At 48.8% G+C, this 25,563-nt stretch overlaps 1 protein-coding gene across 2 annotated transcripts in view; it reads right to left on the bottom strand.

Moving 5' to 3' along the window:
• The window catches only part of LOC102572990 (keratin, type II cytoskeletal 8), a 53,983-nt gene that overhangs the window by 1,312 nt on the left and 27,108 nt on the right, over positions 1 to 25,563 (bottom strand). The window lies entirely within an intron of this gene.

Genomic DNA, 25,563 nt, shown 5'->3' with positions numbered 1-25,563 from the left:
AAGCAAAAAAAAAAAGAGAGGGAGACTGATTCTCCAGAAGACACCCAAATGTGGTTGGAAGAAAACAAGCCATGGAGCCCATTTCCACTGTATTGTGCTACCCACTAAGCCATGGTAATCAGAATTACATAACGTATAGTGTTTCACTAAACCTTGTGAAACCTGTATACATGCTGCTTTGTTACACAACCTGGCGTGTCTTATGCGAATGTGCCCCTGAAAACATCCCATCTATGTATGGAGCGAGAACAATTCTGATGTACCTTTCTGAAGGTGCCGCGGTTAGACACAAGAGCTGGCTCCTCTTTCTCGCTCTTCTACATACCATAGTCCTTCATGGCCTTCTGTAAGGCACAGCATAATTCATAGTTGTTAGCTCTAGACAAGGGGTGGGCAATTATTTGGGGCAGAGGACCACTTACTGAGTTTCAGAAAGCCATCGAGGGCTGCATGATAGGCAGCCCAGGGCAGATTAATATTAATTTTCTACATTTTTAGGGGTCCCGCAGGCCGGATAGAATGGCCTAGCGGGCTGCATCCGGACCCCCGGGCCGCATTTTGCCCACCCCTGCTCTAGACTATTGTCTCTATCTCTCTAGTAGAACCGCTCCAACCAAAGCAGAGCCCTAGGGAACAAGGTGTTATTGTAATAGCAATAAAAAGGAATGGAGTTGGGATCATTTCAAGCAGGAATCATCTTGCATAGATTTATACACGGTCCTTCCATATCTCCTACAAAGGATTCACTACACAAAAATGGTTAACGGTCTGCCAAAAATGGTTCAGGGGCTGGAGCGTCTGACTTACGAGGAGAGGATAAGGGAACTGGGCTTATGTAGTTTAGAGATGAGAAGACTGAGGAGGGATTTAATAGCAGCCTTCAGCAGCTGGGAGGGGCGATCCAAAGAGGATGGAGCTAGACCAGGGGCAGGCAAAATATGGCCCACGAGCTGAATTTGGCCCACTTTCATCCCACCTGCAAGTGCCTGCCAACTAACTGTACCCCACCTATCCTATGTGGGAGTAAGGCACCCACATACATATACCCCTGCCAACATCCCTTATTGCACCTCACTCCCACCCTCATAGGTGGAAGGGCCCAGCCTGACCAGCACACAGCTTCTGGGCAGGGCTGCTGCTGCCACTGCTGCAGCAACCGGGGACTTGCTCAGCTTCCCCGGTGTCTTGCTCACTCCAGGTAGCAGATCAGGAATTGGTGGGAGCAAGGACAGGGGCAGGGTGGGGGCGTAGGGGAGCTGCAGCTGGGTGGGAGCATGGGGCTGGTGCTGGTGGCAGCATAGAGTCTGCGCCCAGGGGGCAGTGAGAGCACAGAGCTCAGGTGGGCAGTGTGTGGGTGTGAGGGATCGTGGAAGGGTGTAGGGACCCTCCAGACCTTCCTTCCATTGCACACACAGCCCCCACTGGCAACAGCAGAAGCACTAACAGGTGACAGGTGCTCGTGCCCAGGGCAGGTGCTGCCATCTGGCATTGCGGGGCTCCAACTGGTGCTGCACGTGGCAGCAAGGAGTGCAGCCCAGCCAGGATGCCTCTATCGCACGTGCAGCTCTTGCACTCACGCAGCACAGGACGGAAACACCACGCGCTGAAGCCCACTGCCTTCCCCACCGCAGGCTATGCAGGTCCCGGGACTCCGGGGAGAAGCAGAAGCTGGGGCTATTGCCCCCACACACACACACACCCCCCACACCCAACCATACACACACACACCCCCCACCATACATGCACATACACACACACCCCACCATACACACATATGCACACAACTCACCGTACATACATACACATACACAAACACACCCCACCATGCACACATACACCCCCCCACAATACCATACACACACACCACCATACACACACACGCACACTCACACCTCACCATACAGGCTGCAACTAGATCTAGACAGGTTACAGGGGTGGGTGGATGAGAATAAGATGGGATTCAATACTAACAAGTGCAGGGTGTTGCACCTGGGGAGAAAGAACCAGCAGCAGACCTACAGGTGGGGAACTCCCTTCTCGTCAGCACAGAGGCAGAAAAGGATCACGGAGTCATTATAGACTCAGAGATGAACATGGACCGACAGTGTGGAGACATGGTCAGTAAGGCTAACCACACCTTGTCATGCATCCACAGATGCATCTCGAGCAGGTCCAAGGAGGTGATCCTCCCCCTCTACGCGACACTGGTCAGGGCACAGTTGGAGTACTGCATCCAGTTCTGGGCACCGCACTTCAGGAGGGATGTGGACAGCATGGAAAGGGTTCAGGGGAGGGCCACTCACATGGTCAGGGGACAGCAGGGCAGGCCCTACGAGGAGAGGCTACAAGACCTGAACCTGTTCAGCCTCCACAAGAGAAGGCTGAGAGAGGATCTGGTGGCCATCTATAAACTGGCCAAGGGAGACCAGCAGGCAATGGGAGAGTCCCTGTTCCCCTGAGCACTACCAGGAGTAACAAGGAATAACGGCCATAAGTTGACAGAGGGTAGCTTCAGGCTAGATATCAGGAGGCACTGCTTCACAGTCAAGACGGCTAGGAGCTGGAACCAACTTCCAAGAGAAGTGGTGCTGGCTCCTACCCTGGGGATCTTTAAGAGGAGGCTGGATGAACACCTCGCCAGGGTCGTTTGACCCCAGCACTCTTTCCTGCCATGGCAGGGGGTCAGATTTGATGATCTGCTCAGGTCCCTTCTGACCCTAACAACTATGAAACTATGAAAACTATGTTCTTGTAGGTGTTTGACTTTTAGTGTATGATTTGGGGTTTTTTCTGGTTCCAAGATGGCAAAACCCCCTCTTCCAAAAAGAGTATTCCTGGGGAGCAAAAGGAGAGACTTCAGGTAGCAAAGGTCAGGGCTGGTATTTCAGGTCCCAAGATGGTGACAAGAGGTGGGGCAGTTCTCAAGGGCTAACCATGTGGCCCTCGACAGCTCACCAAAACTCGTTAAGCGGCCATCCACCCGCAATAATTGCCCACCACTGAGCTAGACTTCTCAGTGGTGGCAGATGACAGAGCGAGGAGCAATGCGCTCCATTTGCAGCAAGGGAAGTTTAGGCTGGATATTAGGAAGAGCTTTCTCTCGAGGAGGGTAGTGAAGCACTGGAACAGGCTCCCCAGAGAGAGGTGGTGGACTCTCCATCCCTGGTAGTTTTTACGACCAGACTAGACAAAGCCTTGGCTGGGATGATGTAGTTGGGGCTGGTCCTGCTTGGAGCAGGGGGTTGGACTAGATGCGACCTCCTGAGCTCCCTTCCAACCCTTGTGTTATCTGATTCTCTGATTCTCCAATGCACTTGGTTGCTTGCAAACTGTAGAAATAGAGCTATAAAACAAACCAATGAAACTAGAGGCCAGAAGAGTACCTTAGGAATTGCACGGCAGAGATAACTTCTGCTGCAACATTATCACTGCCATGCTTGGCTTCTGAAGCGAAGAAGCCAAGCTGCCACTCTAAGAGAGGCTGAGAATTGCAAATTTTCATCAACTAACAAAAACTGGGGAGTTTGAGACAGAAATCTTTGGTTCTTCCACTGAAGGGATGATGGTTGTTTGCTCGGGGGAACCAAAAAAAGGCCTCTCCTTGCCATTTTGCAAATAGGACTTCTAGCAAATGCTGCATGTTCTGCACTTGTCGTCTATAAGTGCGCACACTGCAGAAAGAGGGGGGGAAACATAACCAGCCCTAATTGCTTCTTTCCACTTTTAATTAAAATTTTTATTTAATTAATACCTGCAATGAGTGCCTGACTAAAGTCTCCCAAACCCTTATCCCTCCCATATCCTACTTGTTAAAAACAAACACTTTATTCCAAAGCCACAGGCTGTACCTGAGATGACATAATAAAAGCCAAATTAGTGTTGCATGCACTGTAATTTTCTCTTGCATTGCTGAGATTGGTGGGAAGATTTAGCATGAATTCGTTCCAGGTCTCACTGCATTCAGCTTCACTCCCTCTGCGCTAAATCAGAGCCAGTATTGTGTGTATAGAGTTAACCAGCAAGCAGAGAGAAGCTCTGACAGCTGAGAAGGGTAAAGCTTCTCACCGGAGGTCATAAATCAGGGGAGGAAAGACCAGAGACTGTCCAGCAGGTGAAATCCACCCTGTGCAAAAGAGGCAGCGCGGGGACCTAGGCAGAGATAACTTCTGCTGCAACATTATCACTTCCATTCATATGAAAGCTTTGGTGGGGCATCAGATTTTTGGCTGGCTCTGGCACCAAAATCCTTTTCCAGGCCCGGAGGCCCTGGGTTCCCAGCTCCACTGCTCCCGGGGGACCCAAGTTCTTTGCCTGACTTCTCCATGTGCTCCCCCCATCTCATGCTACACAATACATGGATGATGGTCTGACCTCAGCTCTTCCTGCTGGGGAAAAGGTGGAGTCCATCTAGCGCCACAGTTGCACAACAAACTGGTCTGCTAGAAAACTGAATCAACCTGTTGGATTCTTGTCGTTGGCCAATCTGGAGAGATCACCTGCTGGGAGTTGCCAGGTTGGCTTTCTTGTACTCTCTACCACTAGCCCTGTGCTTTTATAGACTGTTACCCAATCCTCTTTAATTGTTTGTCATGGCAATAGCTAATGCACCACCTCGGGCTCAATGGTGGACCCCACTTGTCTGTGACAGTCTAACAAGTTCAGGAGCTTAGTACACGTTTTACATCTCCCTACAGGGACAGCAAAATAACACCATTGAGCCCAAGGTGGTGAGGATGCAGTACACCAGAACCACCTTTGAATTTGCCAGCTCCAGTGATACCAGCAGTGCCACCATACCAGTGCTTCATAAAACCGAGGTAATTACTCCAGTATCCAGAGCAGACAGATGAGCAGCTATTCTGGGGCAGCTGCATGCAGTGGGCTGCAATGGCTGTACTTCCACACTAAGGCTATAAACACGAGTTGCATTTATCATAGGAGAAGCCCTTTTTTTGCCTCCCCAGGACAAAGTGGAATCGTTCAGACATCCACATCCGTTGTTCCAGGATAAGCTCGAAAAAGATTCACAGGATAAGAAGTGGCAGGTGACCGAACGAGGAGCGGTGGTTTCATGTTGCAGCAAGGGAAGTTTAAGTTTATTAGGAAAAACTTTCTCACTAAGAAAGTAGTAAAGCGCTGGAACAGGTTACCCAGAGAGGTGGTGGAGTCTCCATCCTTGGAGGTTTTTAAGACCCGGATAGACAAAGCCTTGGCTGGGATGATGTAGTTGGGACTGGTCCTGCTTGGAGCAGGGGGTTGGTTGGACTAGATGTGACCTCCTGAGGTCCCTTCCCACCCTCATGTTCTGTCAATCAAAGTGCTAATGGTTTGTCCCAAGACATCAAGAAGTGAGTGAATGGCTGTGCCAAGATTGGCTCCTACCCTGGGGGTCTTTAAGAGGAGGCTGGATGAACACCTTGCCGGGGTCGTTTGACCCAGTACTCTTTCCTGCCACGGCAGGGGGTTGAACTTGACTTCTGCTCAGGTCCCTTCCAACCCTACGTACTATGAAACTATGAAGATTGCATCATTGAGCCAATGGCAGAAAGGCAGCAATGAATTCAGCCACTTGCTAAACGCTAATTGGAAGGGTGATGTGTTTACAAGACACCCCCAGGACTTTTCTGTTCCAAGACAAACCGAGGCACAACTTGTCCCAAAGCAAATGCAACATCTCTTCCTAGCCTAAGTGGTGGAAAGCAGGTCACACTTAGCTTGTCATGAGCTAACAGCTCCCCTGGGATCAACTGGATCCACAACACTGGCACCAGTATAAATTCTATGAAAATAGCTTTACATCATATACAGTAGTTCTACTCTGGGTTCAAGTCTGTATGTCATGTGCCCACTCCTTTTTGACACAAGCACACATGTCCAAGCCTTTAGATAGGAACCTGCAGTATTAAAACAAATCAATAGTACGTTTTTGTTTCCTTGTCTAGATGAGTGTGCCACCTAGTCCAGACTCCATGTTGCCTCAGCCCAGAGGACCACCACGCTCTCCGTCATAAGCTGATTATACCACTATGTTTCTCAATGCACCGACCCAGCTGGTACAGCCAGGGGACATCTCCCACCAGACGAAGACCAGTCATACCACACTCTCAAAGAACGTGTGCAAGGAAATCCACAATGTCTGGCAAAGTTGGCGCTACAGAACCAATGGCCATCGCCACGGAGCTCTTGGGGACAAGAATTTGGGGGGGCAGAAATGACATTTGAGCTGAGCCATCTATCCAAATTAACAGGGCGTAGGATAAATAAACCCAATACCACCGTCTAGCCCCAAAGTAATTACCTGGGCAATTCATCCCACCTCCTTAATTGCCTCTACTCTCTTATTAAAGACAAGATGTCAAATTCCAGCTCGTCCCTGACACATTATTATTCTTATTGCACTTAATAAGCGTATGAATAACCATAGTCATATTATGATTATTACATTCAAACTGATGATTGTTTTATTAAATACTAAATTGATTATTACACCCAGTGGGTGCTAGGCACTTTACAAACACAGGGATACACAGACCTAGAATAGACCCCTCCCCTTCCTAAACACCTAGAATAGATTTCATAGACATTAGGGCTGGAAGGGATCTTGAAGATCATCATGTCCAGCCCCCTGCCCCATGGGCAAGAAGTCAGCTAGAGTCAAAGGATCCCAGCAAGATAAGCATCCAAAGAAGAAGTCATTCCCTCCCACTACAGTCACCACAAAATTTATGGAGCGGACCCTAAGCATGTATATCTTTATATAGTATACATATACTATCATGGTCCACTGGGGAACTGGCTCCATGGTTGGACCCAGAGAGTGATAGTCGGTGGAACCAAGTCAACATGGCGCATGGTGACCAGTGGTGTTCAGTACTCGGACCAGTACTCTTTAATATGTTCATTAACAATCTGGATTTGGGTGTCAGAAGTGGCCTGGCTAAATTTGCGGATGACACCAAACTATGGGGAAGAGCGGTTAGACTGGAGGATAGGCTGAGGACTAAGGCCGACTTGGACAGGCAAGCAAGGTGGGAGGATGTAAACCTGATGACCTTCAATATAGAGAAATGCAAGGTGCTCCACCTCAGGGGAAAGAACCTATAGGCTCAGCAGTGCTTCACTCACTAACACTCCAGCCAAAAGAGACTTGGGGGTCACGACTGACCACAAAATGAATATGAGCCACTAATGTGATACTGCAGCCGGCAAAGCAAATAAAACCCTGGCTTGCATCTACCAATGCATCTCAAACAAGACTCAAGATGACATTCTCTTGCTTTACTCGGCCTTGGTGAGGCCGCAGCTAGAGTACTGAATCCAACTCTGGGATCCACACTTTAAAAAGGATGTGGATAAGCTTGAGAGAGCCCAGAGGAGAGCCATGCGCATGATCAGAGGACAAGAGTGTAGGCCTAATGAGGAAAGGCTGAGAGGTACAGGACTCTTCAGCTTGTAAAAGCGTAGGCTCAGAGGGGACTTGGTGGCAGCCTCTAAATACATCGGGGTGTACATCAGGATCTGGGAGAACGTCTGTTCACGTCAAGGTCCAACAGCCACAAACTACTGGAAGACCATTTTAGACTGGACATAGGGAAAACCGTCTTTACCGTCTGAGTCTCCAGAGTCTGGGATAGACTTCCCCCAGAAGTAGTGCAAACACCTACTCTGGATACGTTGAAGTTGCGTTTCGATTCTTATCTTTCTAGAGTCATCTGACCCCAACTGACTTCCTGCCCTTTGGGCAAGGGACTGGACCCGATAATCTCGTAAGGTCCCTTCCAGCCCTAACATCTATGAAATCTATGTAATATGTCTGTATATGTATGTATGTAAGTATGCTAGGGGTGAGCATCAAGATCTAGAGAAGCAAGTTTTCAGGAAGGTGCCTCAAGGGAGGACGAGGACCAATGGGCACAAGATAATAGAAGGGAAATTTAGGCTGGACATACAAAAAAACTTCTTTTCCATAAGGGTTACCAGAATCTGGAGCACGCTCCCAGGAGAAGTGGTGCAGTCACCATCCTTGGAGGTGTTCAAGATGAGGCTGGATAAGCACCCTGTTGAGCTCATTTGAGCCCAATAGCTTCCTGCCCACAGCAGGGGACCAAACTTGATGATCTTGCAGGTCCCTTCCAGTCCATCGATTCTACAATTCTATATCTTATTTAGTTAGCCTATAAGGTGCATCTCTACCCAGCCTCCTGCCTAGCTTGAGACCAACACATTCACTACCTGTCTCTGACATTCATAGTCACAGTTTTATTAGCATCTGAGGTTCTGCTGCGGAGGGGAGTTACGTGGCTCATCGCCTCAAGCTGCGATCACCACCGAAAATGTCCAGCAACACTCTTAATCGCACGCGTAAGCCAGCAGGCCTGCACACATGCTTCAAGCGCTTGCTCTATCAGGCCCTCCATGCATGAGTGAATTGGGACCTTCCAGTGGAACGAGGCAAAGAGCCAGCTGAACGCAACGTTCTGGGTCGCAGCCCGAGGACTTCTGCAACAGCAGCAATTTGCAAAGTTATTGTTTTTAATGAGCTTTGGCAGACATACTTGGCGCTCCAGATGCAGAACCCTTCCTATGGAGTCCAGGTTGCCTACAGTTGCAGTCAGAGGTTATATGCAGCCAGGCGGGCCTCCCCAAACTTGCTTTGATGAAGCCAGTGCAGGTCCCAGCCGCAAATAAGCTACAGCAGGGCTCCGGCTGCCAGTCATATGCCAGGGTCCCCAGATGCATGCCCATTCTTGCTAGATTAAAGGTAGCTCGGAGATGTCTATGAAGGCTGGCAGGGCACTTCCCGGCAGCAATGTGGATGTACCTTGTGTCACCCCCCTACCCCTACACCCCAGCTCTTGGCATGCAGACATTCAATGCTATTCTTGTTTTAGCCTGAATCTACTCCTAAAGGTATTCAGACTCCTAAGTACAGAGGAGGGTCCCTATAGTGGGATCTTGGACACCAAATGCCCACCAATTTCATCTCCCCAGTGCTGAGTCTTCCTGTCTTTCATGTAGGCCAAACCACTGCTGGCTTCCAGCAGGCATTATGGCTTAGCCCCACTCATGGCTTGGCCCCTTGATTTCAGTGTGGGTTGAGTGATGATGAGACTCAAGTGAGCCATTCAGAATTTCTCCCAATGGGAGCAGAAGGCAATTCAGCGTCTTTCAAGGCAGGGGACATTTTGCGCCGCATCCTCAGCAAGCGTAAACCCAGGTGAAGCGATGCCAATTTATATCTGCTCCAGACCTCACTGCATAATCACTCATGGAAAGGACAAAGGCAGCTTCATCTTGGCCTCCTGCTCCAGACCAAGGGGTTCCCCATGGCTTTGCTCATGGACATCTGCACCTGGTGTTAGGCACCCTTGCAGCCCATGAAATCCCAGCTCTTGCAGGCTGCCTCATTCACACTGGATAATTATTCAAATGCCTGTCCTACCCAAGTGTCAACTCAGTCACTCCCATTTCAAAAGCCTTGTTCCTTTCTGCTTGGCATCTCTAGCAAAACCTTTCAGCTGCAAGCACCTGTCACACCCAGAACATTTTCCATTATCTCTGGAGCCCCAGCTGGGCTGTGGCCACTGGGAACAGGATAAATGAGTGGCTAAATCGATGGAGTGCACTTGGGAGAGACCATGGCATGGGTCGGGTCTCACAGGAGAAGTTTACCGGGCAAGTCAAGAATCACTCCAGTAAATTGGTGGAGTGGGGCTAACATCCAGGAGGAGCTCCTCTGAAGTCCAGAGGGTCAAGCCAGTGTGCAAGTGGTGTGAATGAGAAGGGATCCAGGCCCAAAAACTCAGGAGGAATGGGTGTGCTTTCTATCTCCTCCAATAACTTCTCAACAGTTCAGCTCTCCTCCTGTGTGGCTTTCACTGATGGATAGCTCCACAGGCTTCTCTAGCATCAATCCTTGGCCTGAAGGGGAAGAGATCTGGACCTAAATGAATTGCCTCTTCCAGCAATCACCTGGGGTTTTTGCTTAACCTTTCCTAGAGCCTGCTGAGCATGGTAAAAGTCAAGCAAAGCTCTAAAAGCAAGATGTGGGGGAGCTCTATCCACTATCCAGATGTCCCTCTCTCTCCATTCATCCATCCACCCCATCCTTCTTGTCCTTCCTAAGGAACTAGACCTGGATACTGCCGATTTTCATCCTTGCTGTAAAGCTGATGAGGCACTCTCATCTATCACTCAATCGCAGCTCCACACCCACTGCCCTCCTCTTGGCAGAAGCGAAGGCAACCACAGAAAAGTTCCCACACTACAACATCTGTGAATGAAAGATGATACAGCAGCCAAGTGAGTTCCCCAGATCCACCTGGCTCAGCCCTGCAGAGATTTATTTGACAGAACATCAAGTAATGAGATGAGCTTATCCTAATCCTGCACCAGGGTAGCAAGGGGGGGAAAAAAAGAGACAGAGGTAGTAGGAAATCAGGGGCAGGAGGATTTTGCTCCAATAGGAAATATAGATGCAAATGAAAAATACCATCTTTATTTGCATGCCACACCCCCCCAAATAAGACATGCGCCCTGTTTTGAGAAGGCAAAATGAAGAGAAACAGAGTCTTCCTTTTAACCAAACCATCCACATGCAATTTTCTCATTTAAGGCATGCACCCCAATTTTCAATCACTAATTTTCAGCAAAACAGTTGAATATGACATGTGAATAAATAAGGTCATTGGGTTTTTTTGAAAGGTCTTTTTTTTTTTTTAGTTTTCACGGGGAAATTTTGACTTGGCAGACTTTACGAGCATATGAAATTCTTATTCCCCTGCAAAATGCCACTGAGTTCAAAACAATTACTACCTAGAAACTGCAGCAAACTGGGGATCCAGCTCAGCAAGCCTGTTTGGTCACTGCCCTGCATCTCAAATTGTCATTTAGACCGGGGCATGTTGAGGTTGAACTGAGCAGAGCAGGAAACAGCTCGTGCCAAGAATAGATTTTGAAGATTCGGCAGTTTTTCACAGCCCCCCAAGACCTTCCCAAGCTTTCTGAGCCAAAAAGCCCAAGCAAAACTCATGCAATAAGCCAGGGAGTTTAGACAAATGCCTGGGCTGTTCCAGGTTCAAGCCCCTTCTCCAGTTCAAGCAGAGCAGGGATTCACGGCCCTGTCCCTGATATCACAGAGTCATAGAAAATGATGGTTGGAAGGGACCTCAGGAGGTTACATCTAGTCCAACCCCCTGCTCCAAGCAGGACCAGCCCCAACTACATCATCCTGGCCAAGGCTTTGTCTATCTGGGTCTTAAAAACCTCCAAGGATGGAGACTCCACCATGTTTCTGGGTAACCTATTCCAGGGCTTTACTGCCCTCCTAGGGAGAAAGGTTTTTTTTCCTAATATCCAACCTCAACTTCCCTAGAACATAACCCAGGGAGATGTTCTAACCCAGGGGTGGCCAAGTCCAGCCCGCAGAAGACTTCATTTCCTAGCAGCCCGGGCTCCCAGCTGGTCTCCAGGAAGAGTGTGAGGCATGACAGCATGGGGCCGTGATAGCACAGGGCCAGCCTGGGGCCCCGCACTGGAGACCACTCCATGGAGCCCAGCCAGGAGCCAGGGCTGCTGGGAAATGGGAGTCCGGCCGCCAGCTCGATCCATCATTTTGCCCACCCCTGTCCTAACCTCATAGCTATTTTGGGGCACATCTCTCTTGTTCCAGCATAAATTCCACAGAGGATCAGAGAAACCCTCCCTGGCAAAGCTTTCAGCCGGCCCAGCTGTGAGGAGTGAGCATTCGCCAACCAAATAAGCAGGTCTCAAGCAGCTCCAGGGCCATAACTGTGCTTAGACCCACGGCGCTTGGCACCTTGTGCAATCCTCCATGGCAGTGCCAACACAGCAGAGAGTAGGACTCTGTTGGACAAAGCCTCAAAGCAGAGCATCTCCATTGATTTCAAGGGAACCTTGCCTATTTCCACCATCTTTGGCCCAAGCAAAAGAAAGTCCTACTTGAGGAGTCCATCTCCATGGGCTCAGAGATGTCACCTGGGCATTATGAAATTGCTGTTTACCAGGCCCCTATGGGGAGCAAATCTTTCAGTGCTGTTTCTCAAAAAGACATTGATTTCATTCCCTCCATGGGTACATAACATTACCTGTTTCACCACTGGAGAGTACGTTGATGCAACAGAAGCAACTACTATTCTAGGACAGGCATCCCAACCTTTACTGGCCCACGGACAGCCTGAGCAAGGAATCACTGGGCATGTCTACAGGCACATTTATGCTGGCTTAAATTTACTGCGTGGTAAGTGGGAATAGGCCGGCATCTACACATGCAGGCATTGAAACGCGTTAACACTGTGTGTGGACTGACTTGGGACTAAAGTTGGTCCCAAGTCAGTCCACAAACACGGTGTTACAGGCGTCTACACGTGCGTTACTGCACAGTAACTAATTGGGCATAAATTTGATACTTTTATGATGCAAGTATCAAATTTACGCTCAAGTCGGCATAAGTCACCATATTTACTGCACAGTACAGGCATGCACGCGTAGGTGTGCATCCATACCGCACAGTAATTTCAATTACTGTGTAATAAATTTGCATGTGTAGATGTGCCCACTGATTCAAAAAAGTCATGTAGACCCTCAGGATCTGAGGTGGGAAGCCAGACAACCTGCTCTAGCTGAGCATACAACTCAATGGAAAAGCATGGATTCTTGAGTCCGACCTCAACAGCCAACCTTCCCTCGAAAATCTGTGCAATCAGTGGCCTTTAACATGGATGGAAATTAGATGTCTACATCTCCAGCCCTTTGAAAACCTCAGCTTGCATTGGCCATTAAAATGAAGGCCTCTGTTGATGCCATAGTCACAACATTGTCTGCATGCAGTTATAGCTGGCATGATATTACACCCAGGGCGCATCTACACATGCAAGTAATGCTCTTTGGCTTTAATGTGCAATAATTTACTACACGGTAAATTTAATACCTGCAAATGCAGGTAGTAAATTTACTGTGCAGTAGACTAATTTACTGCACAGTAGGTGTCTGCACATGTAGATGGTGATGCCTTACTGCACGGTAGATTAGTCTACTGCACAGCAAAGCATCTTGTGTAGGCAGTATAGCAAGATAATAGGGAGAGCAGGGATGGGCTAAGGCATGAGCATTAAAAGATCTGTCTGCCGCCCCCAGGAAAGCTTAGGTGAGACATTTCACCAGACTGGACCTCGGGTGCCCTGTTTCTAAACAGAAAATGATGGTTTCGGATGAGGATGGGGATCTCGGATGGGGGTGGGCATGCTGCTGTGAAGGTTAATGCTGAACTTTCTCGAGGAGAATTAAAGGAATTTCAGCACTCAGATCCTGGGACCACCTTACTCAGACTCAATACCTAATTTCTGAATATTGCTGGAGTGCTCAAAGGCTAAAGGAATGCCTCTAAAAAGAGTATACCATGGCAACCTGATTCAGCAGCAAAAACCAGCCAACCTGCAGCACAGAGAAGCAAAGAGGCTATTTTAGACAAAAGAGGAAAACTCCATCCCATCCGGAGACCCTGGCTCCTCCATCACAATTGACTGAGCTGGCAAATTGCAGGGTTGGGATAAGAGTGAAGAACCACAAGGCAGGAATAACCAGGTGGAACCCAGGTGGTGATCAAAGAAAGTTTTTAATGCAAATTGAAGGCACACCCAGGCTGGTCACAGAACAAAGGGAGTCCAGGGCCCTCAGCTGGGAATCTTCTGGGTACAGTCAGCTACCTGGTAGCTCACAGGCAACACCTTCACCTGGGAAAACATGCCCCTAAATGAATAACAACAAGGCTGATGATGAGACTGTAGTGCATGTCCTTAGGCAGCTGAGCTTTTCCTCCTAAGTACACCAAACAAGCATCTCTTCTTTTAAGAGGTGTTAAGCTTGTATCTATCCTACTTCGCAGTTCTCAGCCTCATTTATTCCTAGATCTGGAACCCAGATAGGATTATTAGATTCAGGTCAGATATGCTGAATAACACACACCAGCCAGTGACTAATACCTGTGGAAAGGAAAGGCAAGGATTGATGTAAGATCCATCAGAATTTATGTACTTATTTTTGCTGGGTAAGAGCCAGATTTTCTGTCCTGCCTGAAATTTTGCCGTCTCATCGATAGTCCCGGTTAGGAAACAGAACAAAGCGGAAGCTTAAAACAAGAAGCATCCAAGATGCTCATGAAATGAAGTGTTGAAAAACACAAATGTGCGAAGGGAACAGTCTGCTTCAAACACAGCAGAAGTGTTTCATGCCTTTGTTGAAAGGAAAAATGTACCTACGTTCGCCTGGCAGACAAGATTCGTTGGGTAAATCTGATTTCTTTTATTAGACCAACTAATAAAAGATTCATAGATTCATAGGTGTTAGGGTCAGAAGGGACCTCAACCGATCATCGAGTCTGACCCCCTGCATGGGCAGGAAAGAGTACTGGGGTCAGATGCCTATCCAGCCGAGATATTGGGTTTAACAGTCGGTTTAACAAAAGATACTGGATTTACCCAAAGAACCTTGTCTGCCTATGTCCTTAGACCAACACGGCTACAACCAACACCTGTGTTCACCTGTAGGCTCGAAAAGTTTCAAAAATAAAACATCCCATTTAAAAAAAACTCCATCCCAAACATGTCAAAGCCAGGACTTTGCAACATGAGCAAAGCATTTCATTTAGGAAGTTCCCCTCTCCCCGCTCAGAGCTGTTTCCATGGTAGACACTGCAGGATTTTGCACAAGCAACCGGGGCACCAGATCCAGGCCCTTGTCTCCCTGCCGTCGGTGCACGCTCACGGGGAGGGAAGGGAAGATGCGGAACGGAATGTGCTCGGTTGCCAGCCAAGAAGCCAACTGGCATGTTCCAGCTTGATGGCATTTCTTCGCTTGCCAGTGATGCCATCTACAGGCAGCCGGTTTCCCTGCTTTGCTGGCTCCGAGCTCCTGATGCAGGATGGAGATTAGAGGTTTTCCCTGAGCAAGCATTGGAGAAGAGACAGGTGCAGAGCAGCAGCCCCTGCTCTCCCTGGCAAGCAGAGGAGGGCGGGGGTCAGGGCACTTCCAGCGAATCCTTTACACTAGCTGCCCCAAGAAATCTATCATCTCCTTCCCTTTCCAGCATCAGCCTCTCCCAGGGGGAAGGAGGTACTCCAGGATGAGACCTGCCACCTGTCCTCGCTCTATGAGCCCTGCTGCAAGGAGCTGCACAGGGCAGGGATAGAACCAGCTATGCACGGACACGCTGCCATAGGGTTACCATGCACAGCAGGGCTGGCATAGGGGCTTTTCCATGGGTGAAGGCATGCAGCATTTAATACACCAGCCCCACGAGGGCACCCAAGAACCCCTTTCCCCCAGACCCAAAAACCAGCACTAACCCCTGCTGCTTTGCTATTCCAGATACACCTTCAAGGGGGTGGGCGGGGGGTACTGGTCAGGTGAATAAATCACATCTTTCTCTGGCTGCATAAAACTCACTTCTCCTATGTAGGGAGATGCAGGGTAGGCAATTATTCTTGCTGGCCCCAGACCAGTCACTGCAGACAATTCATAAATTCACAGAGTCTATGACTCTATGAATTAACTGCAGTGACCGCTCCAGGGAGCAGCAAGAATAATTGCCGAATGGCACTTGTCTTTAGATAACAAGGGATGGATGGAGGGATGGATGGAGGGATGGACGGATGGATAGATGTGCCTACTAGGCCTGGCCCGTTAGCTCCACTCTGCTGAATCCATGTTTGTCTTTCCATTTAACCTTGCCTTAAAAGTGATGGAGATCTAGGAAACCTGAATATCTCCCAATCAAACAGGAACCCAGGAGTTATGGGAAGTGGCACACAGGCATTAGACTTAGCACAAGGAAGGTTTCTCATCCCAGACCTGCATCCTGCCTTCTGGCCCTTGTCCTCATTCAGGGCTAATTCAGGGCACCCGGTCCTGCCACCTGGAGCTTCTCTTCCCACTGAGCTCTGTGGGTGGAGGGGGAATGAACGTGCATGCTCGCATTCACCTGGAATGGGTTTAATGCCCCTGCTCCTGGCTCGTGGGTGCAGAAGAAACCAGCAAACTCACCCCTCGCTGGGGAACAGCAGAGAAGGGCACTGCACAGAGCAGGTAGCATGACCCCTGCTTTCCACCCCGTGGAGATGGGGACAGGAAGCCACTGTGGTCTCCCGGGTGTCTCTTTGGAACAACTCACGCCGGCAGGGCCCTGCGTTTTCTGCTGACATGTTCTCCTTTGGGTTTCCCCACTCATTTCCGGGCTAAATTGGGATCCTGGCTGCTGCTTCCGGGCCTGTCTGGGCAAGCCGCCCGGATTGCCGAAAGCCAAAAATGCCATCTGCTCCACCAGCACCTGCTGCTCACTGGATGGCTTTGCAGGAAGTGTGGCTGACAGCTACTGCACAGGGCAGACTGGTGCAAGGCCTTCTGGCCCAAATGAGGGCTTGATACAAGGTGGACACTGGGCACACGCAAGTGCAGCCCCCGTGCAAGATGGGGGAAGGGCACTCATGCAGGCAAGACGAGGGGTTTGCACTGTGTGTTGCAGCAAAGGCAGTACAGAGCTGCAATGTCGCTGGAGGGGAACAGGAGGCAGATGATGGGTCCCATATGCAGCCCTTGCTTCCCTCCAGCTCCAGAAGTGAAGGAATATCCTTCCTGATGCATCTCACTTCCATGCTGGTGACTTTGCCCAACTTCTCCTATGCAAGGCTTCCCCCCTGTGTGGGAAGGGGATTAGCAACCCAACATACCCTGCCCCGGGGGCCGTGGGGCCTGTTCACCATCACAGCAAGGGAGGAAACTGCAACCAAAGCCTTGGCTGAAAGCACGGATTTGGTGATGCTAAAGCATCCATCACACCCTGGGTTCTTGTTTTACCAAACTGTGTATCAGAAATCAAGCCAGGGAGCAGTATCCGCACTTGAAAGTGTTTAAGCTTGATATCATTCATACAACTCTTTGTCTTGCTCAGAACTGCACCAAGCCAGGGTGGCCCGCCACACAACTCACTGCAGCCCCATCACACGAGTGGTCCAGATGCCATGACTCTCCAGCCCAAATGAGCAAGCACCTGTTTGCACCTGAGTCAAACACGCAGGGGCCATCGGTACCATCGGTACCGACTGGACGTGAGCTGAGATCACCCACGCTTAACAAGTCACCGTCCGTATACTGTCGTTCCCCAATATCTTAGCCATCTACTCATTTTTAATACCTAAGGCTTGGGGCTGAGCCTTTTACCTGAAGAAACGACAATGTCTAAAGCCGGAACTGGTGGGAATTTTTCAAACAAAGGAATTCCCAAGAAGTTGCAAAATTTGGAGCTTCTAACCATGAAAAATTTAAACAATCTTCTCCTCTTCCCTGCTGTTTTTTTTTTCCCCTGCCCACTTTTGCACTTGTCCAAATTGTTCTTAACCACCAAAGAGCATCCAAATATTTTCAAATTTCAGGAGAAGTGGAACTAGGGGAAAAAAGAAATGAAACTTGTCCTTTTCTTCTCCCCACATCTGGCCAGCTGTCAGGTAGACGTTGCTGGTGCGCAGACCTGGGAATTCAGAATCCCTGGGTTCTCCTCTTGCCTTTATCAATGATTCTCCCCGGAGGGGCAGGTGTGTCGGCTACTTCATGCCACAGTTCACTGTTTCACTCTCCCGTGTGCAAAACAAGGATTCATTCAGTAGCACTGACCTTTCACAACTGGGTGAGAATCATTATTCCCTTCATAGCGGATCTTTTTCTGTTCTCTTTCTTGGAAGTCTGTTCCAAGTGTCTGCTTTAACTCTATCCATATGGGATGTTCTTACACTACCGTCAACCCCATAACATTCGATGGTCTCCCAAGTCGACATTAAACAACCTGACTAACATCTATTCCACAACTGCTCCCTCATCCTCTCCCCAGAGAGAGATGTGTGATTAGTGAAGCATTTTATAAGTAATAAAAATGTACACGGCAAGTGATGAGCAAGGGTACTGAGTAATAACCGGGTGTGTGTGCATGCTGTATTCCTTTGAATATAAGACCCCTTTGAACTGAAGTCACACCCAATTTTCTGACATTTTAGAAAAAAAATATCAACTAATGGTCCATTTACAAAGACATCACCTTTGTGGGACATAGGAGTTTTCTGGTGGTTTTTCCCCTGCTCTGTTTTAAGATGCAGGTTATTTTTAGAAGAAATCTTTAGTTGTAAAAAGCATGTCTTATAGTCAAAGGAATATGGTGTGTATATTCATTATTATGATCCCATGCACTGGTACGGACTGGGGACTGGCTGGCTAAGCAGCAGCTCTGCAGAAAAGGATCTGGGGGTGACAGTGGACAACAGGCTGAATATGAGCCAGCAATGTGCCCTTGTTGCAAAGAAGACTAACAGCATCCTGGGCTGCACTGGTAGGTGTGTTGCCAGCAGGTCAAGGGAAGTGATTCTTCCCCTCTATTCAGCACTGGCGAGGCCACATCTGGAGTACTGTGTCCAGCTGTGGGCCCCCCACTACAGACCGAATGTGGACAAATTAGAGAGAGTCCAGCGGAGGGCAACCAAAATGGTTCAAGGGCTGGGGCACAGGACTTGTGAGAAGAGGCTGAGGGAACTGGGCTTATTTAGTCTGAAGAAGAGAAGACTGAGCGAGGATTTTATAGCAGCCTTCAGCAGCCTGCAGGGGGGTTGCAAAGAGGACGGAGCTGGACTGTTCTCAGTGGGGGCAAATGACAGAGCAAGGAGCAATGGGCTCCAGTTGCAGCAAGGGAAGCTGAGGTTGGATATTAGGAACAACGTTCTCACCAGGAGGGTGGTGAAGCACTGGAACGGGTTACCCAGAGAGGTGGTGGCATCTCCATCCTTGGAGGTTTGAAGACCTGGCTGGACAAAGCCCTGGCTGGGATGATCTAGGTGGGGTAGGTCCTGCTTTGAGCAGGGAGTTGGACTCGATGACCTCCTGAAGTCCCTTCCAACCCTAACTTTCTATGCTTCTATGAGTCACGGGCATGTGCACACACACACACGCACACCCCCTCTGCTTGGGGCTATGCAGCAGTAACAATGGTTACTGGGTTGTTTCTAGGGTTCTTGCAGACTCAAATACTATTGATGCAAATGCCTGCCCAGAAAGTTGGGAAATCTAAATTACTCCCTTTGGAAGTTCATGACAAGCAAAATTTCCCTGCTTACAAGGCAATTAGCCAACTTCATTCTCAGAAGGAGGCCCAACACACAGGGCCTTAGGAACACCTGAATAAAGACCCAATAAGGAAGGCCACCCCCAGAGCCCTTTGGCAGTAGTCCTCCTGCAGTTGTGTAGCTGGCAAGGTAGAAGTCGGTACCGTCCCCTGCATTACCCTACTCGTGCTTGGCTGCTTTAGCTCAGAGGAGTCCATGTTTCATGTCAGTTGGTTTCTCGCACCTCTGGGATGCACCACTCCAGAGTCCCTTTTACTCTCCCATCGGATGCAAGTCTTACCTCGGTACTGGGAAAGGAGGCCCTGGCGGGACTGCTACTCTACTCTCCATGGCTTTGCCCCAAGCAGGCCTCCGCATCATCACCACTGCCTTGGGTCACCACTCCCAGTCTGCACGATCACTGCCGCACGTATCACTACTGCCAGGCCCCCTTGAAGCAACAAGGCTTCAATGCCTTTGGGGAGGTCTCGGTAGCCTCTGCAAGACCCCAGTTGAAACCTAACCACAGACACCTCATGCCGTTCTTTCCCTTCTCTTTGCCAACCCCAAAACAGGCCAGTGGTAGCAAAGCTTCCAGCTCAGAGCTTTCCACAATGGAAAATAACTCCTAAAAGGACACTTAGAATAACATCCTCTTCCTCCCCATTTCTCTCTTTATTTGAAGGACCTTCACTCCAGCCTGCATGTCAGGTTAGGATGACCCCTCCATCCGACACAGTTCACTCATCCCTCTATGGGTGCCGAGCATGTGGAGTTGGGAGGGCCCTGTCATCTGAAATGCGTAACACTTTCCAGACAAAGATCTTTTGGTAGATGTGATATCTTTTATTAGACCAGCTAAATAGTTGGAAAAAAATTGTTCTTTCCAAGCATTTCGGCACAAATACCCTTCTTCAGGCATAGGGAGAGGCTGCTGGTGTTTGTGTGCAGCCCAAAAGCTTGCAAAGAACAATTTTTCCAAATATTTAGCTGGTCTAATAAAAGATATCACATCTGTCCAAAGAACCATGTCTATCTATGTTCTTAAATCAGCATGGCTATAACCAGCACCCCCTAAAATTTTCCACGTATCCATCATCTTGCCCCTCACCCTACCTCCCCCCCAGCAAAAATAAAAGTTGGCGCCTATGAATCCATCTATTTTCAAGCACAACTAAGCACAAGTGACTGGTAGGGAGAGCATGGGGGGGGCACATGCCCCACTGAGATTGGCCCCCGACTCAGCACCACTCAAGGGGGGCAGTTTTTTTGTTGTGCGGGCCAGCAGCGTGCTGTGGGGGGGCACTAAGCTGCTGCACAAATTGTGCCCCACCCCAGACTCAGGAGGAAGCTCTTGATTGCCAGTTGTCCAAAACAATCTCTTCACTCTTTTGGGGTCCCTACATACCCACACCCATGAAGGATGCTGTACGTTTGCTGCACAGAGGGGCAAAGAAATGCGCCCTTGCCTTTACAGTGAAAGGGGATGGAGCAGTCTGTATCAGCAAGGGGAATCCATCCGACAACCTTAGCCTGGCCCTCAGGAAACCACTCTAGATCTTCCCCACTGCTATTTAAAAACATGCTGCCACCCTCTATCTGCAAAGCACCCCTCCCAGTGGCATTCCAGTCCTGTTTGCCCCCCACAGATGCTGGCCTCATGCTGTTCCAGTGATTATTCCCCTCTTTATCAACTACCCTGAAACCAGCCTGGAAACTGGAGGATGCAATGGGTAATGCAAACGAGTGGACCTGCATTCCCACACCTCTGCTTCCAGCAGTCTCTCTGCACTCTCATCAGTGCAGAAAGAGCAGTGAGTCAATGGGATTAAAAGCAGCATAAATATGAAATCACAGCTCCATCCCACCACCCTCGTTCTGTTTTTTCATCAAGGAGAGCGGCAAGGCTGGGCACCTCCAGAGGCAAAGTTAATGCTGCTCTTGGGTGGGGTACGTAAGAAAACTGCTGCTGTCTCATTCCAGGAAGACAATTATGGCCAAATTTACTCTCGCAGCATTTTTTCCCTTGGACCTGCCTCAGCTATAACCGGAGAATCTGCACAAACAGCACAAGCCAGTGGGGGCATAGATGGCGCAAGGCAAAAGGGGATCTCCACAGCTGCAGAACAGAGCATAAACCCTCTGATCTTCTTGGTTTGGTCAACCTCACTCTTACCAGCAACCCCACCAATACAATTCACCATACAAAAATATGGCTGTAGGCATTATACATCTTGCTACATTCCCCCCCCCACCAATACACAACTCCCCAGGTAGGGAAACAGGTTGTTTCACAAAGTAGGTAAAAAAAACAAACTTTGCAGAAAAAAATCCCCTGATTTGTGTGTGTTTTGTTGTATTTGGGGAGGTGGGGGTTGTTCTTATTTTGTTGGGGTTGTATTTAAATATATTTCAACAGGATTTTTTCCAGCCATCTCTGATAGGTGACTAAATAGACAGGTTTTCTGGCACATTGAAGAGTCTTTCTTGTCTTTATAGGGCATGGATCTTTGGCATGAAGGATGGTCACATATTATATCAAAGTGCCTCCCAGGAAGGCAATTGAACAATGGATTTAGTGGAAAATGCCCAAAAGAAAGGGAAGGCAAAGGAGAAACATGCACTATAGTCACCTGTCTGAACCCTTGGTACGGTGTGACCTTGAAATGTCAGGTGTTTCCCTTGGCACGTGCTAAAATCTTTGTTCAGGTCAAACAGAACAGCTACAGTCTTGGTCCATGTACCGAGGACCGCTACAGCTTGTAAAGGTTGAAGCCGAGGCATCCCATCAGAATTGAGATTCTGTCTCGGCTGGACTTTGAAACACACTCAGCAGTAGGTTATGCAGGGTTGGGAACTGCACCTTTAAGTGGCTCTGCATCTGCCATATAGCTGCAGCTGGAACCGGTCACCCAGTAAAGTAACAAGGATCTCTTTCAATCAAGGACCTCGTTTCTGTACGTCAGCTCCCTGCGAGATCCCTTCCCCTACCCAGCCGCTGCCTTGGGAAACCACTCAAAAAAGAGGTAAAAGGTGAGCGCCAAGCAGAGCCCTCTGGTAGAAAGGTGGCAGCACGGAGAACAAAGATCAAAGGCCTCTGTGATAGTCAGCTCACACTCCAAGTATTAATTCTTGGGAGTCAAACTTCACATACAGTTACATTTTCATATGTTAATTCTCCCGCAAAGGCAGACACCCTGAGGTTTTGCTTTCTGTGCTGCCATATAATGCATCTGCATATTTACAACCATAGGGCACTTGCATTTTGACTGACAGCCTAAAAGCATCCAGTGAACAATTCTGGGGCTGCATCCACATCCAAAACCAAATCGTTCCTCAACTGAAGGGCGAGAAGGGTACTCAGATCTGGCTGATCAGGTTTCCATCAAGGTGTGGTTTGAATGGAAAATTGGGGTTTCTTCGTCAAAAGGTTCCCGGGGAAATTTCTGTGGAATTTTCCCACGACTTTTTCATGGAAATTTCGGGGGGATTCATTAAAAAATTCACTTTGGCTTTGTTGCTGTTGTTCGACACAACTTGCAAACTTTGAGTTCATTTATGCTAGAAAAGGTAACGGATTCTGATTAGAAAAAGTCGGCGTCGAAACAGAGGCTTTTGAAAGGATAGCTCCAGAGTGAGACAATTCCCGATGTTTTTTGGATCACAGATATGAGAACCTTTCCAAAAATCTTTCCCTTTCCTTCCCCGTCCGGGAAAAGAACGTCCTTTGAAATCTCACAAATTCTTGAGAGAGACCGAAAAACCATTTTCCACCCACAGGTCTGGTCAGCACCCACCGCTGGAACCGGGGTGTTTTAAGAGAAGGGAGTTCCTAGCGGGATGCTTCTGGTTTGATTTTCACACACCAGACCAAACCCATGGGACAATCTGGTCTCAGGCATCATTGCTGCAGATCAGTAGGACTGGAGGACTCTATCATCTAGGAGGTCCTAAGTAGGAACCAAATATTGTGGTGCATTTAAGCTCTACCATGGGGAAGATGTCAGTCTTGGGGCCAAAGCTGGTGCCAATAAAAGGCACCACCTTTAGAAGCCCAGAGAGCTCTTCTAAGCCAGCAGGCTCCTACTTTGGTGGCTCTGGTCCATATCCCAAAGCCAGCAAACCGAGGCCGACGCTCCTCAAATCCCAAAGGCCAGAGATGTGGATGTGTTGCACAGAGACAGATTCTGCCTTCCATGGGACTGGCATCAAACTGGGAGAATTGCCTGACAGTCACTGGAGTGACTCCAGATTGCTGCACTGGAGCTGCGTGCTGTCACCTAGAGGCAAAGAAGGGGCCTGACCGCATCATTGCTCCTGGCTGCGACGCCCTAAAAACCTCCCTGTGCTGCAGGAAAAGCCACATAGCCGCAGAAGCTCGAGTCAGCAGCCCAGCTCTGCCACTGGCGTGCCTTGGCCGACAGCGTTGCTCTTCTGCATCTCCATTTCCTGTGTGGCTATAAAACAAGGCTAATACATTTCTGCCCAGCCTCGTCCCCTGATGCCTGCCTTGCACCCGGGTCAGCAGGCAGGGTTATTCACCGCTATGTGTTTATTTTGCAGTCATGGTAATATATGAAGGGATGAAGCCACATAAAATACTGCAATAAAAATGCTATTGCAACATGTTTAACAAGGGCAAATTGTGGTTATCATTTGATGCGTGATACATTATGTGAAAGATCCCCTCTGTCGTCAGTCTTTCAGCTGTAATTGGCCAGCCCAGCCTGGACTAGGAAAGGCCCCGTCAACGGTTTATGGGATGATAAGCCCCAATCAGGCGGTGGCTTCAAGATAAAAGCATAGGATAAACACTAATGATTGCTGTGTCTAATGATGATGACTATGTCATAATAATGGCTTTGCCTTCCCACACCTTTGGGGAACAGACCATCCAGCAAGGCAGGTTTACCAAGTGTCCGGGTCTCCATGGGGAGACGTTCTCACTGGAAGAAGCTGGAGGCAAAGGGCTTGAAAGATGACCCTACATGGGAGCAGGGTAAAGAAGGGGAACCAAAAAAGGGAAGAATTGATAGGGGGAAAAACCCTCATTTTTCCAGACTCAAATTTGGCACTAGCCAGGCTCTGAATCCAGTGCTTTTCCATGCTGCACATCTGGAATAACTCCATGAAAGGCAGGAGGCTCTTGGTTTAAAGAAGCAAATGAGATCAGAATCCTAAAATCTCCGGACGATGTTCTCTTGAATTCCAGTCAATGCAACCAGGCAGGGGTAAAGCCGATGTGAGATCAGAACGGGGCCACATAATGGGGTGTGAAAATCAGCATCACTCCACTGACTTTAGTACAGGCTATAGGGACATACATCCATTGAGGCTATAGCAGTGGGTAGGTAGAGAAGGCCAAACACTACTCTTTCTTATACCAGTGTAAAATCTGGAGTTACTCAATCCACGAACAAAGTAGCTGTAATCACACGATGACCATCCCACATTCATTTTCTCTTTCCATCATTACATTTCCCACTAAGTCTCCGAAGCATCTTATGACCCAAGGCTCTCAAAGCAGCTTACAGACGTTCATTCTCACCTCCCCGTGAGACAGGGCAAATATTATGGCGCGTGATGAAATAGGTGACACCACACATCAGTGGGAGAACTCAGGGCTTCAGCAGCAGAGCTCTTTGCTTAAACAACTAGACCAGATCCATCCATCTCATCCTCTCATCTTCTCTAAAGCCCTCCAAGACCCATTTATATATAACACAATATGCAAAACTTAGCGATCCCCAGACTGCCACTACTGAGGGCTGTTGTGCACAGGGAATCTGATTGTGGTTCTTAGTGTATAATAAAGAAGACAGTGTTACACACACACACAAGATGAGCATCTTATACAGCCTCCTCAGCTTTCTTACAATAAGGCCTCTCTCGTAGCCTCCTGGCCTCTGCATAAATTCACTTTTCGATCAGGTGAGTAAGGGCCAGCTGGCTCTACCTGCTCTAAGATAAACTTTTGATGAAGCCCAACATCAGGACAATATGGACCAGAAGTATTGGCGAGTAATGGGGAAACTCTGTACTTGAAGAGAGAGATCATTTGTATAGTTTTCATGGACCTTCCTTGCTGTGAGATGAGCCCCTTTGGGAAAACCTAGTGTGGTTGCACCCACCACCCACCCAAATTCACTTGGGAGATCATCATCCCGGCAGGTTTCCAAACCTCAGCTCCAAGGATGAAGCTACTACTGGAGAGCGATGGCTCTGCAGAGAAGCAAGAAGGACACACGATCACCCAGCAATGCAACGGCTGCATAAATCTCCTCCATTGCACTGGACAAGATCCCCGGACTCAGTTAAGACACGGGTATCCAGGGAACAAACCATAGGAATAGCTGCTTTGGAAGCAAAGGGCGGAGAACCCCTTTGGAAAGGGGTGATTCCCTTCCTA

This window comes from Alligator mississippiensis, chromosome 15 (assembly GCF_030867095.1).
Source record: "Alligator mississippiensis isolate rAllMis1 chromosome 15, rAllMis1, whole genome shotgun sequence".
Classification (NCBI taxonomy): Eukaryota; Metazoa; Chordata; order Crocodylia; family Alligatoridae; genus Alligator; species Alligator mississippiensis.
The sequence above is the reverse complement of the archived record's forward strand: the minus strand, read 5'-3'. Positions and strand labels throughout refer to the sequence as shown.